This window comes from Aquarana catesbeiana, linkage group LG06, assembly GCF_042186555.1.
Source record: "Aquarana catesbeiana isolate 2022-GZ linkage group LG06, ASM4218655v1, whole genome shotgun sequence".
In the NCBI taxonomy this organism is placed as follows: domain Eukaryota; kingdom Metazoa; phylum Chordata; class Amphibia; order Anura; family Ranidae; genus Aquarana; species Aquarana catesbeiana.
In genome coordinates this window covers 92,547,624-92,561,442 of record NC_133329.1, presented here as the reverse complement: position 1 = coordinate 92,561,442, position 13,819 = coordinate 92,547,624, and positions in this window count along the sequence as shown.

Genomic DNA, 13,819 nt, shown 5'->3' with positions numbered 1-13,819 from the left:
ATCTAATTAAACCAAAAAGTCAATAAGAAGATTACAAGCCTTATTAACGAAGGCATGACACTCCCCGCCTGGTTTCCCGCGGATACCACGTATCATGGCACTCCGGAGGAGAGTAACAAAATAAGTTCAGAAACAGGTCTGAGGAAATGTTTAGGCTGGCCTTGCCTAATGACTTTGAGCTCAACTTCCCTGACGTTTGCATCTTCGCTGGGAAACACTTGGGTTATCAGACCCAAAGGCCACTCGTTTCTCCTGGATTGAGAGTCTTTCATGAGAACGATGGCACCAGGCTCTAAGTTGGGTTTGCTGTCTTGCCATTTGTTCCTGGTCTGTAGATTAGACAAGTATTGTTTCTTCCACTTGTTCCAAAAGGTGTCAGCTAACACTTGTACTCTTTTCCATTGACATCTGTATAAGTCCTTTGGGTCTAGATTGACTGGAGAAGCTGTGATCACCTCAACTTTCTGAGTGAGCAAAGTGGAAGGCGTAAGCAAGAAAGGATCTTCAGGATCATTGGGTATAGATGTCAAAGGTCTGGCATGCTTTACAGCTGATACTTCAGCCATGAAGGTTGTCAGAGTCTCATGTGTGAGTTTTGAAGTTCCAAAATGTAGAAAAATACCAATCATACGCTCCCAGGCACCTCCCATGTGAGAAGAGTGTGGGGGGTTAAATGTCCATGTACAACCCTGTTCTGAAAGGTATCTCTCTACACGTTCTGTGTCAAGGTTTGAAGTGAGATTCAATTCTTTGCAAGCTCCAACAAAGTTGGTTCCTCTATCAGAGCGTATGTGCTTGACAGGGCCTCTAATAGAGATGAAACGTCTCAGGGCATTGATAAAGTTGGATGTGTCTAAGGACTCAGTTACTTCTAAGTGTACAGCTCTGATGCACATACAAGTAAACATGACAGCCAAAACATTTGCTGCTGGCACTGCCTCCTCTGATTTGTCGTGTGATGACAGCCCAAGGCCCAAACACATCAAGGCCGACGTTTGTGAAAGGGGATTCTGTACTGAGTCGGTCTGCAGGAAGGTTTGCCATTTTCTGAGTTTGAAACATACCATGAAGCTTACGACAGGTGATACGTTTGAAAATGGTTTTACTCACAAGTCTCCTGGCTCCCACTATCCAGAGTCCAGCTGCACGCAAGGCTCCTTCGGTGAACAAAAGTCCTTGGTGTTTTGTCTGTGTGTGGTAGAGTTCCACAAGTAAAGACGCAACATGATTATTTGGTATTATGATAGGATTGCTTTCACCACTATCAAGTCCTGCATTTGAAATACATCCTCCAACTCTTAACAGTCCTTCATTGTCTATAAAGGAGTTGAGTTTCCTTAGAGGACAGTTCTTTGGAATGTTCTTGCGATTTTGAAGACATTCTAGTGTTACTGCTAAGTCTCTTGTTGGACACAGTGGATGATTACATTTTTTGCTTCTGTGAGCTTATCTACTGTATATGGCTTGTGGCAGTAATGCCAACCTTTACAACAACTTGGTCTTGTAGGGGTACCTCTAAAGGATCTGGCTATGTGAACCAAGCAAGCAGTAGCTCTTTGTAAGGACTTCCAAGTGGAGAATTTGTGGAAGCGCTTGGATCCCAACAGTTGGTTAGAAATTGTTGTATGAAGTGTGGAAACCTGAGGACAGATATCTGAGTCAGATTCAGGTTCTAACTCTTACTGGAGTGGTAGGCACTGGCTTGTACAGGAAGGGTGGTCCTGTGAGCCATGTAGTGGATCTGAGGGAAGAAAAGCGTTTTAATGTTTGTTCTCTGTTGTTAGCAAGACAGGGTCTCTGCGCTTTGAAAGGCAGGGGTGCCACCCAGCTGTTTTCATTGGTTTTGTAGAATCCCTGTCTCATTATCTCCAAGAAGATATGATCTTCAATAGATGGGCCACTTTTGTGATCTTCTTTAGTCCTTTGGAAAACTGAGCACCCTAAATGATCTCTGTCTTCATGACAAAGAAGATTAGCGGTGTAAGGGTTGGAATGAATTACACTGGCAGGCTTCTCTCTTACGAGGAATCTGTTGGTGCAAGGCTGAAATAGGGATGGACGCCCGCCTTCTAGTGTCTTTGTAAAGATAGGGTTCACGCTGGTTGGTTTGTGAACACTCCCTAGGCATACGTTGCCTATGATGACCCATCCTAGATCTAACTTCTGGGCATAGGGGGAGTTGTGGGGACCATTGATTTCTTTTCTCACCTTGTGAACTCTGATGATGTCCCTCCCAAGGAGAAGCGCTATCTCAGCCTGGGGATCCAGTTCAGGGATGAGATGTGCTATGCCCTTCAGATGTCCGTGATGAAGTGCCACCTCTGGTGTAGGGATCTCCTCTCTGTCCATTGGGAACTGATTGCACTCGATTAGATTTGGCAGAGGCAGGGTTGTCTGACCATCAAAGAATTCGATTTGGTAACCAATGGCTCTTCTCCCACAGTTTCTTCTAACTTACCCCTGTACAAGTCTTGAGTAAGTATGAAGAGCCAGCTTCCTTGATTTTGAAAGTGTCAAAGAAGGCTGAGCTGGCTAGTGATCTGTTGCTTTGATCGTCCAGGATCACGTATAGCTTCACTGCTTTTTCTCTGCGACCCATGGGGTAAACTGTAGCAAGACAAATCTTAGAGCAGGATTTGTTAGACAGACCTTCTCCACAGACTTGGGTGCACTGGGGTGTAACTACAGGAGGTACTGTGTCTTGTTGCTCCCTGCCTTGCCCTTCCACCTGGGGTGAGGGAGTAAGAGTCCATGGCGCTGGCCCTGGATGTAGAGCTGTGTTGTGCTCTGTGCTGTTGCACTCAGAGCAGTTGATGCTCACCTTACAGTCTTTCCCAGGTGAGAAGTTGATGCGCAGCACCTGTAACAAATTCTGTTTTCTTTGAGAAAGGTTCTGCGATCTTGGAGAGTCTTTTCTCTAAAACCTCTGCACTTTAACAATGAATGAGGCTTCTTGTGAAGAGGACACTCTCTGCTTGGATTCTGAGTTGGAGATACACTTGTTTTGCGTACTGCAACAGGTGAGTCTTTGAAGTTGCGGGTTAGAGCAGGCTTACTTGACCTAGGGAGAGCAGAGTCAGATGATGAGATGTCAAAACTAAGATCATTTTTAACCTTTGCTTGATAGCGAATAAAGTCCACGAAATAAGAGAATGGTGGGAAGGGGGTGTTGTTCTTTTGCTTGTATTTGGAGCCTTGTGTAACCCAGGTTTCTTGAAGGCTGTAAGGTAGCTTTTGCACTATTGAGTTAACGCCATGGGCTGTGTCCAGAAAGGCAAGGCCTGATGTCAGATAAGGGTACTCACTGAGGCCGAGCTGCTGAGAGCGGTAACCTCTTGCAACTAAGCGCACTCCACTCCTGGAAATGGTACAGCTGTGCAGGATTGGAAGATGCTGAAGCTCAAGGAAGGAGGATGAACAGCTGATCCAACAACAGGCCATGGGTCAAACACCGTTGACTAGTAAGAGTCTCTAGATAGGCAAAAACAGTCTAGTGCAAAGGACTGTTAGCAGGTCTGTCAGCAGGCTGATGACTAGTACTGAAGATTGATAGTAAAGTCCGTAAACAGGCCGAGGGTCAAACACAGGTAACTGGAAGCAAAGTCTGTGAGCAAGCCAGGGGTCGAGCACTGAAGACAATAGCAAAGTCCAGGAGCAGGCTGAGGGTCAATCACTGGAGACAGGAAGCAATATCCGTAGACAGGCCAAGGGTCAAACACAGTAAGCAAGTGGAGAAGTCCGAGAGGCAAGCCAAGGGTCAGATGCACGTAGAGATCAGAGCAGGTCAAGGTCAATCCAGGTCACAACAGGTAATCAAGAATCAGGATACAAGCAGGAAACACACGGGGAGCTGAAAGACAAACCAGCAATCTGGTCATGGCACAGAGTGGCTTTTATAGGCCAGTGGCAGGCTCACGTTGTGTGCGCTATTGCGTTCGCCGTTCCGCTGAATCGCTCATGCGCATTAGCCGTTTCGCTGAATTACACACAAACATTAGTTGTTTCACCGAATTGCGCACGCGCATTAGCCATTTCTCTGTATTGTGCCCAGGGATGCGCTGGAGTGCCGCTCTATCGCACATGTGCGAAGGAAGGCAGCGATATTGGCGGGACTGGTACTTGCCTCTTTCCTGGCACCTGGCAAGTCTCCTTCTGCTTTGGCTATTTGGAGTTCTGTCACTAGGTCACTCAATTTTCTCAGCTTCTGTTAGCCTTTGTTAGGAATCCTGGGAAAGTCCTCTATTCTTTTAAAAAGAGAGTTTTCTATAACTTCTGGGGAACCGTAACATTTATCAACCCTCTCCCATATCATGCTCAGCCCTCTGGTTGGGTAATTAATGTTAATTTCTCTGATTCTCCTTGCATGCTCTGACGACTCATTCCCCAGCCAATTGACTAAGAGATCGGCTTCTTCACTTGCCTTTAAACCAAGGTCCCTAGTTGCATTTCTGAAGGACGAACGCCATGCTCTATAACTTTCAGGGCGATCGTTAAACTTTGCAAGTCCCTTTGCTAACAGTTCACGTTGTGCTAAGAACTTGAAGAAATCTGACATACCTTGATCGTTGTGTGAGTAGCCAGGGGGCGCTCTGTTGTGCCAGGAACTTGGTGGGTATTTGCGGTTATCAGAGATACTGTCTCTGTGTCTTTTAACCCCTCGCTCTTCATTTTCGATTTGGTCAACTGTGACGTAGTGTTTTAGTTACATAGTTACATAGTTACATAGTAGGTGAGGTTGAAAAAAGACACAAGTCCATCAAGTCCAACCTATGTGTGTGATTATGTGTCAGTATTACATTACATATCCCTGTATATTGCGGTCATTCAGGTGATTATCTAATAGTTTCTTGAAGCTATCAATGCTCCCCGCTGAGACCACCGCCTGTGGAAGGGAATTCCACATCCTTGCCGCTCTTACAGTAAAGAACCCTCTACGTAGTTTAAGGTTAAACCTCTTTTCTTCTAATTGTAATGAGTGGCCACGAGTCTTATTATACTCTCTTCTGCGAAAAAGTTTTATCCCTATTGTGGGGTCACCAGTACAGTATTTGTAAATTGAAATCATATCCCCTCTCAAGCGTCTCTTCTCCAGAGAGAATAAGTTCAGTGCTCGCAACCTTTCCTCATAACTAAGATCCTCCAGACCCTTTATTAGCTTTGTTGCCCTTCTTTGTACTCGCTCCATTTCCAGTACGTCCCTCCTGAGGACTGGTGCCCAGAACTGGACAGCATACTCCAGGTGCGGGCGGACCAGAGTCTTGTAGAGCGGGAGAATTATCGTTTTATCTCTGCAGTTGATCCCCCTTTTAATGCATGCCAATATTCTGTTTGCTTTATTAGCAGCAGCTTGGCATTGCATGCCATTGCTGAGCCTATCATCCACTAGGACCCCCAGGTCCTTTTCCATCCTAGATTCCCCCAGAGGTTCTCCCCCCAGTGTATAGATTGCATTCATATTTTTGCCACCCAAATGCATTATTTTACATTTTTCTACATTGAACCTCATTTGCCATGTAGTCGCCCACCCCATTAATTTGTAAGATTTCCACATCCTGCGGAGAAGTTATTGCCCTGCTTAGCTTAGTATCATCTGCAAATACAGAGATTGAACTGTTTATCCCATCCTCCAGGTCGTTTATGAACAAATTAAATAGGATTGGTCCCAGCACAGAACCCTGGGGAACCCCACTACCCACCCCTGACCATTCTGAGTACTCCCCATTTATCACCACCCTCTGAACACGCCCTTGTAGCCAGTTTTCAATCCATGTACTCACCCTATGGTCCATGCCAACGCACCTTATTTTGTACAGTAAACGTTTATGGGGAACTGTGTCAAATGCTTTTGCAAAATCCAGATACACCACGTCTACGGGCCTTCCTTTATCTAGATGGCAACTCACCTCCTCATAGAAGGTTAATAGATTGGTTTGGCAAGAACGATTCTTCATGAATCCATGCTGATTACTGCTAATGATATCATTCTTATTACTAAAATCTTGTATATAGTCCCTTATCATCCCCTCCAAGAGTTTACATACTATTGATGTTAGGCTAACTGGTCTGTAATTCCCAGGGATGTTTTTTGGGCCCTTTTTAAATATTGGTGCTACATTGGCTTTTCTCCAATCAGCTGGTACCATTCCAGTCAATAGACTGTCTGTAAAAATTAGGAACAACGGTCTGGCAATCACCTGACTGAGTTCCCTAAGTACCCTCGGATGCAAGCCATCTGGTCCCGGTGATTTATTAATGTTAAGTTTCTCAAGTCTAATTTTAATTCCGTCCTCTGTTAACCATGTAGGTGCTTCCTGTGTTGTGTCATGAGGATAAACACTGCAGTTTTGGTTACTGAAGCCCCCCGATTCACTCGTGAAGACTGAGGAGAAGAATAAATTCAATACCTTTGCCATCTCCCCATCCTTTGTAACCAGATGTCCTTCCTTATTCTTTATGGGGCCAATATGGTCTGTCCTCCCTTTTTTACTGTTTACATACTTAAAGAATTTCTTGGGATTTTTTTTGCTCTCCTCCGCTATGTGTCTTTCATGTTCTATCTTAGCCATCCTAATTGCACCCTTACATTTCTTATTGCATTCTTTATAAATTCTGAATGCTGTGGATGATCCCTCAACCTTGTATTTTTTGAAGGCCTTCTCCTTTGCTTTTATATGCATTTTTACATTGGAGTTAAGCCATCCAGGATGTTTGTTCGCTCTTTTAAATTTATTACCCAATGGGATACATTGGCTAATGCCCTTATTTAATATGCTCTTAAAGCAAACCCATCTCTCCTCCGTATTCTTTGTTCCTAATATTTTATCCCAATTTATGCCTTTTAGCAAGGTTTGTAGTTTAGGGAAGTTGGCTCTTTTGAAATTCTGTGAAATGTGTGTCTTTTTGATAGCCTGGATGCAGAATGTGCTGAAAACTGACTGAGTGCAGGTTTACTTTCTTGCTTGACGCAAGGCGTGTGAATGGCGGGGGTTGATTCCGCTCTCGGCACTGTGAGTAGGTAGTTGTCTGGTTCGGCGTGTCGCCGCACATATTCTGAGGTACGCTCTGTACTGTCATCAGGAACTGATTTTTTTCCAAGTACGTTGCTGAGCCGCTCACTGGTGGGCTTTGCAAGTTCTTCTAAGGTGTCTGCCTCGGCTGCAGCAGCCGCTGACTCCTTCTCTGCAGCTAGTTCCTCTAGTACAGTTTCCATGTGTAACTTTTCTAATTTAAGTTGCATTTGCATCTCTTTTTCGGCGAACGCAGCTTTTATTTTGGCCTCCTTTGCAGCAAAGTCAGCTTTTACTTTTGCAGATTCTGCCTTTTTCTGGGCAATGGCGATTGCTTCGCTTTTCACTGACCTCCTTGTGCTCGTGGAGTAAACTTCCGACCTTGTGGCAAAGTGCTCTGACTTTCTCTGACATGGTGTCTGGCTATATGGAAGCTGATAACACTGCTGTCTTACTGGCGTTCTGTATGCTAGACGTGCTTAGAAGCCTTCGTTTTACTGCTGTTCTGTATGCTAGCTGTGCTTAGAAGCCTTCTTTTTACTGTTATGCCCCTCACTACACGTGACTGAGGTGTATTTGGGCACACTGTTAACTCCTCTCATACCAATGCATTCCAGTAGGCGCAGAATCCTTTTGAACTTTTATTGATACAAGATAGAGTAAAACTGTAACAGATAAAAACAAAATGCAATTAATAAAAGATCATACAATTAGTGCCTCCCTTTCTATCTATCTAGCTGAAGATAAAAGTAATAAACATACCGAAGATGGATCCGGATAGCTAGTGTAGAGCTTAGCAGCAGATGTGCTTGCTTCCAGAGTGAAAGGGAAAAAGGAAGCTGAAGAAGCTGATGCAAGGCCTGATGGGATTGAAAGTACAGAGGCTTCCATGTACCAAATCTAACCAGCTATTCTAAATGACTACATTAAAATAGATATAGCGCAGTTATACAAAATGGCCACTAGATGGCAGCATAGATTAATTTAATTAAACCAAAAAGTCAATAAGAAGATTACAAGCCTTAGAAGGAATGACAGTGTACAACTTGAAGACAATTAACTCCTTTCTGAACAGCTGAAGCAGAAGTCCTTGCTTGTAGCAAACTGTGGACTTGGCTTTGTAATGGAAACAGAGAGCTGAAGCGGAAGTCCTTGCATTTAGCAAGCTGTGGACTTGGCGTGTGATAGAAGCAGCTAATAGTAGACTTCCTTCTTTAGAGCACCAATGCCGCCTTCACACGAGCGGACTTTACGGCAGACTTGGTCCGGCGTACTGGATTTCGTCGGACAATTCGATCTTGTGTGGGCTCCAGCGGACTTTGTTTGCTCCAAAGTTGGATGGACTTAGATTTGAAACATGTTTTAAATCTATCCGACGGACTCTTCTTTCTAGCGGGCAAACCGGTCGTCTGTGTGCTAGTCCGACGAACTCAAACTGACGCATGCTCTGAAGCAATTACAAGACGGAAGCGCTCGGTCTGGTAAAACTAGCCTTTGTATTGAAGCTAGCACATTCCTCTTCTGTGATCTTTTAATACAGCGCTTTTTTTTTATTTATAATGCGAGTTGTTTTTCTGCTTTATATTCACACAGAGTTCTCACAAACTACTTTCTTCATGATTTATCCTCATGCCATGACTAATATGATATTCTTAAAAAGCCAGATCTCCATAAATAAAGTATTACATTAGATTTTGGACTCATCTTTATTTTTTTTAATGATTTCAACACTTATCTATTTTACGTGTGCTAAATTATACAAACATTTTTTTTTTTTGTTTATATTTTTTTTGTATTTTCAAGTTACCACAATAACCTTAATATTTTGTGTTGTTTTAATGAACCTTAATGAGGTTGGTGTCCCTTGTTAATTAGACATAGGGGGGTTTATTTTCCAAAGGCAAATTCATTTTTCACTACAAGTGCAAATTCTACTTGGAATTGCACAGAAAGAGCATTTTGAAGTGCCTTCGCTGTGGATCTGAGGGGCACATGCAAGGAACCCCCCCAAAAAAAAACTTTTTATTGCACGATTGTATGATAAAATCAGCAGAGCTTCCCCTCATTTCAGCTCTTCCCCTCAGATTTACAGCGACTGCACTTCCAACAAGTGCACTTGCTGTGCAATTTCTAAAGTGAACTTTTCACTAGTACTTTTCACTTGATTTTAGAAATGATTTAGCCTTTTGGCAAAAACACACATAGGGGTTGATTTACTAAAGGGAAAAAGACTGTGCACTTTGCAAAGTTGCCCTCTGCAAGAGCAGTTGCTCCAGAGCTTAGTAAATGAGAAGAAGCTCTGCTGACTTCCATCATCCAATCATGTGCAAGCAAAAATGCTGTTTTTTGAATTTTCCTTGCACAGGATTGGGTACTCTTTGCAAAGTCAAGCCTTACCTCATTTCCTAAGCTCTGGAGCAATTGCACTTGCAGAGGGCACAGTCTATTTGGTTTTATTAAATCGACCCCATAGTCTTTTTGACCTGTACCTGCCTACTCCCAAACAAAATGGCGTTTTGGAATCAAAACACATAGTCAATAATGTAAGGTAACCAAAAAATCCATTTATTTTGGTGAAAAAAAAAATTAGGAAGGCAACACTGGAGACACTTTTAGAATGTGTGAAGCCTTTCGTCCCCCAGGACACACATCAAGTTTTAGGACAAGAAAATTGGTATCTTGCGACTAGGGAGCACAGGGAGCACAGTCAGTCCAGACAGAAACCAGGCAATCACTTTCAACTCTTCCGTGAAGCCTTCCCTGCACGCTTCTCTGCAGCCTTCCCTCCACGCTTCTCTGCAGCCTTCCTCGGAGGCTGGGCCTCTGGTGGTGTACTTGGGGCAGGAGGAGGAGGAGGAAGAGGAAGAGGAGGAGTGGCTTCATCTGCCAGATACATGGTAGCAGTAAGCTCCCCTCTCAAGCCCTTCTGGTAGGCCTGAAAAGTCAAACCCTCACAGAGGAGGCGTTGGCCCTTTTCCAACTCCAGCAATCTGCTGGCTATATAGGTGCCATACGCCTCCTCTGTATTGGGTGGTGTACTCAGGATTTGGCTTGCTTCACGTATGAAGGCTAGGGATTCCTCCTCAGTTTGGGTCATTCTCCTGGGCCTTTTGGTGAGAATGCGGAGGGGAGGCACCCGACACTCCGTGCAGCTTCTACTTGGCCCAGCCACAGCCTCCTCCTCTCTCCCACTGGGCAAGGCCTCCTCCTCTCTCCCACTGGTCAAGGCTTCCTCCTGGCTGAGGTCATCCTGTGTCAAAAAAAGGGACATAGTTGTAATTTTGTGTTATGCAATCACACACAATTTTCAGCTCATGACTTGCAAATATAATTTTGCAACAAATAGTAAAGGCTATCTATTTGACACCACCATTATTTCAGGTGATCAATAATATCTGAAGTACATAGGCGTGCGCACAGGGTGTGCCAGGTGTGTCTGGGCACACCCTAATTGCCTTGTGTGGTGCATATTCCCCCCTGTTTAGACCACTGATATTTCATCCCCAAAAAAATGTTACAAAAGAAAATAATTTTTTGGAAAAGAAAATAAACAAAATTACACTGTCCACTACCCTACTGACACCATCAGTACATATACACATGCATATGTATTTGAGCTTTGGGGTGCACACCCTAATGCAAGAGGCTGCGCACACATATGCAGAAGTATATTTTTGGCCACTACTGTCTAGTGATATGTCTACATATTAATATTTGTGATGAAGTCATTTTTTATGAAGCACTTAAAAATTTAACACGTTAACATCATTAATAACATTTACACAATCATAAATTCCACAAAAAAGGATACCTGGCTGAAGCTGGGCGCATCCACTTCATCAATGATGAAAAGGCCCAGTTCTTCCTGGGACTCTTCAGCTGGGGTGGAGGTGGATGGAAGACTGGAGGGAAGAGTGGGGGGAAGGCTGGAGGAAAGGGTGGGGGGAAGGGTGGGGGGGGAGGGTCGAAAGTGATTGCCTGGCTTCTGTCTGGTCATTCAGGAATCGCATTTTGTGGTAGTACCACAACTTGGGACATAAACTTGGTCGGCTGCTGCTCCGGATCTGAGCGACTCCTGGATTTTATTGTGTTCCCGCTTGTACATGTTTCGCTAGATACCAATTTTCTTGTCCACAAACTCGAGGTCTGCCTGGGGGACTCGAGTCTTCACAAATTCTAAAAGTGTGCCCAGTGTTGCCTTTCTTACATCTCTATTGTAATATAGTGGGTGTTTGACCTCCCACAGGTTTTTCTTTTCCTGATATAGGTCAATAAATCGCGTCAAAAAATCTGCCTCTTTAAAGGGATTCATTGTTGCTGAAAGACAAGACACAAGATCAAAACTGTAATGTCAGTCACAACTCACAGGATTATTTGGTGAAGAATCTAGGGGACACATAAACACACACACACACACACACACACAACACACACACACACCAAACACATTCACCAAACACACACACCCCCATTTTAATCTTACCTTAGTTTCTGACGCTCGCTACTTCCACATGGACATACGTAGGCCATCGTAATAGCTTTATATACACTGCTCATGTGTCATGCTTCGCCTGCGTCACCCGCCCCCTGAGGTTCTTTAGTACGATTTGTCCCCGCCCCTTCACTCTTCGTTGCGCAGTGGGAGTATATAGATAAAGATGGCAGAGAGAATCAGTGGAAGTAGCGCGGAGGAAAGCCCGGAGCCACAACCATCCACATCCCGGAGGAGATATAAGGCCACCAACATGGCTTTTGAAGAGATGGTGGAGATGGTGTCCATATTGAGAAGGGAGGACTATGATGGCAAAAAAGGACCGTACACACAACCGAATATGCGTAAGGACAAAATAATGTCCTCAGTTGTCACCGCTCTAGAAGCAAAATTTGGCACAAAACGGTCTAAAGAACAATTGAGGAAGCGGTGGTCTGACATCAAAAGTCAGGAGCCAGAACAATATTGGCGAATAAAGAAGCTGCTTAAAAAAAGTAAGTACTTGTTGTGTGTTCCTATTGAGATACTTAACTTGCATGCTGATCCATATTTTTTTCGTTTATACAGCATCGTTCGTAAAGACCGTTCTTTGTAAAATACATATAATACTTTAGAAAATGACGTTATTTTTTCGCCAAATACGATGGTACAGGGTTGGACATACATTTATGTCTTGACAATTTTTCGTATTCCCAAAATTTGTTGATGTGGTGTAGATGTGTTAGAAAATATAATGCTTCTTATAATGCTTCTTCAAAAATGATTCAGTGTAATGTAAGGACAGGACACAGCAGCTGTTTCCACATCTGGACTCACGAGCACTAGTGTACTATGTGACCATAACTACATTTTTGAGGGGTAATACACATAGGAGATAATTGAGGTGTCTGCATCTGTGAAACTTGCCTGAAAATGTGCATTGTTTAGAATTGTTGTTCAGAGGGAATGTTCATCCTGTCTTCAAAATTTTTGAGGACAAAAAAAGGCAATTGGCCACAACTCATAACCAACGTTTCATATTATTTTAAAAAATCTAAAATATCACTGTATTTTAACTATACCTTTTGTTGAATTATCATAGGGGAGAAAAGACTCAGACAACAGTCCAAGGATCCCAGGACCCCCCAAGTCACCAGCCTGAGGCTGAAGATAGCCCAAGCCCAAGACCACGCCCACCCGACGACCTGGAGGAAGGAGAGGTGGAGGAAGTGTGCGACAGTGGCGTAGCGTGGGGGGTGCAGGGGGTGCCCTGGCCCCGGGCGCGACATTTAGGGGGGCGCCAGTATGTGTCACTGGCTGCCTCCTCCTAATTTCTCAATCCTGTGTCCCCGGCCCGGCCGCCATGTTAAGTGGCCGGCACCCTGTGATTGGGCGTATGGAGGTCATGTGAGGCGTAGGCCTGGCCTGTCCTAGATCGCTCCTGAAGTCCCGCCTCTGCACATGACCCCCCATACGCCCAATCACAGGGCGCTGGATACTGAACATGGCTGCAGCCAAAGCGCAGGGGAGAGAAGAATGTGAGCCACCGCTGTCCTCTCCTCCTCCTCCGGATCGATGCAGCCAGGATAAGAAGGTGAGTGAGAGTCTTGTTACTGGCCGGGGAGGGGGGGGGGCGAGAGAGACTGTAGGCAGGACAGTGTAGTGTAGTATAGTGGTTAGTATAGTGTAGTTTAGTATGGAGGTCAGTGTAGTGTAGTGGTCAGTATGGGGGGCAGTGTAGTGTAGTATAGTGGTCAGTGTAGTGTAGTATGGTGGTCAGTATAGTGGACAGTGTAGTATGGTGGTCAGTATAGTGTAGTATAGTATAGTGGTCAGTATAGTGTAGTTTAGTATGGAGGTCAGTGTAGTGTAGTGGACAGTATAGTATAGTGGACAGTGTAGTATGGTGGTCAGTATAGTGGACAGTATAGTGGTTAGTGTAGTATAGTATAGTGGTTAGCATAGTGGTCAGTATAGTGTAGTTTAGTATGGAGGTCAGTGTAGTATAGTGGTTAGTATGGTGTTTAGTGTAGTGGACAGTATAGTGGTCAGTATAGTGTAGTGGACAGTGTAGTGTAGTATGGTGGTCAGTATAGTGGACAGTGTAGTATAGTGGTTAGTGTAGTGTAGTATGGTGGTCAGTATAGTATAGTGGTCAGTGTAGTGTAGTATGGTGGTCAGTATAGTGGACAGTGTAGTATAGTGGATAGTGTAGTGTAGTATGGTGGTCAGTATAGTGGTTAGTGTAGTATAGTATAGTGGTCACTATAGTGTAGTTTAGTTTGGAGGTCAGTGTAGTGTAGTGGACAGTATAGTATAGTGGACAGTGTAGTATGATGGA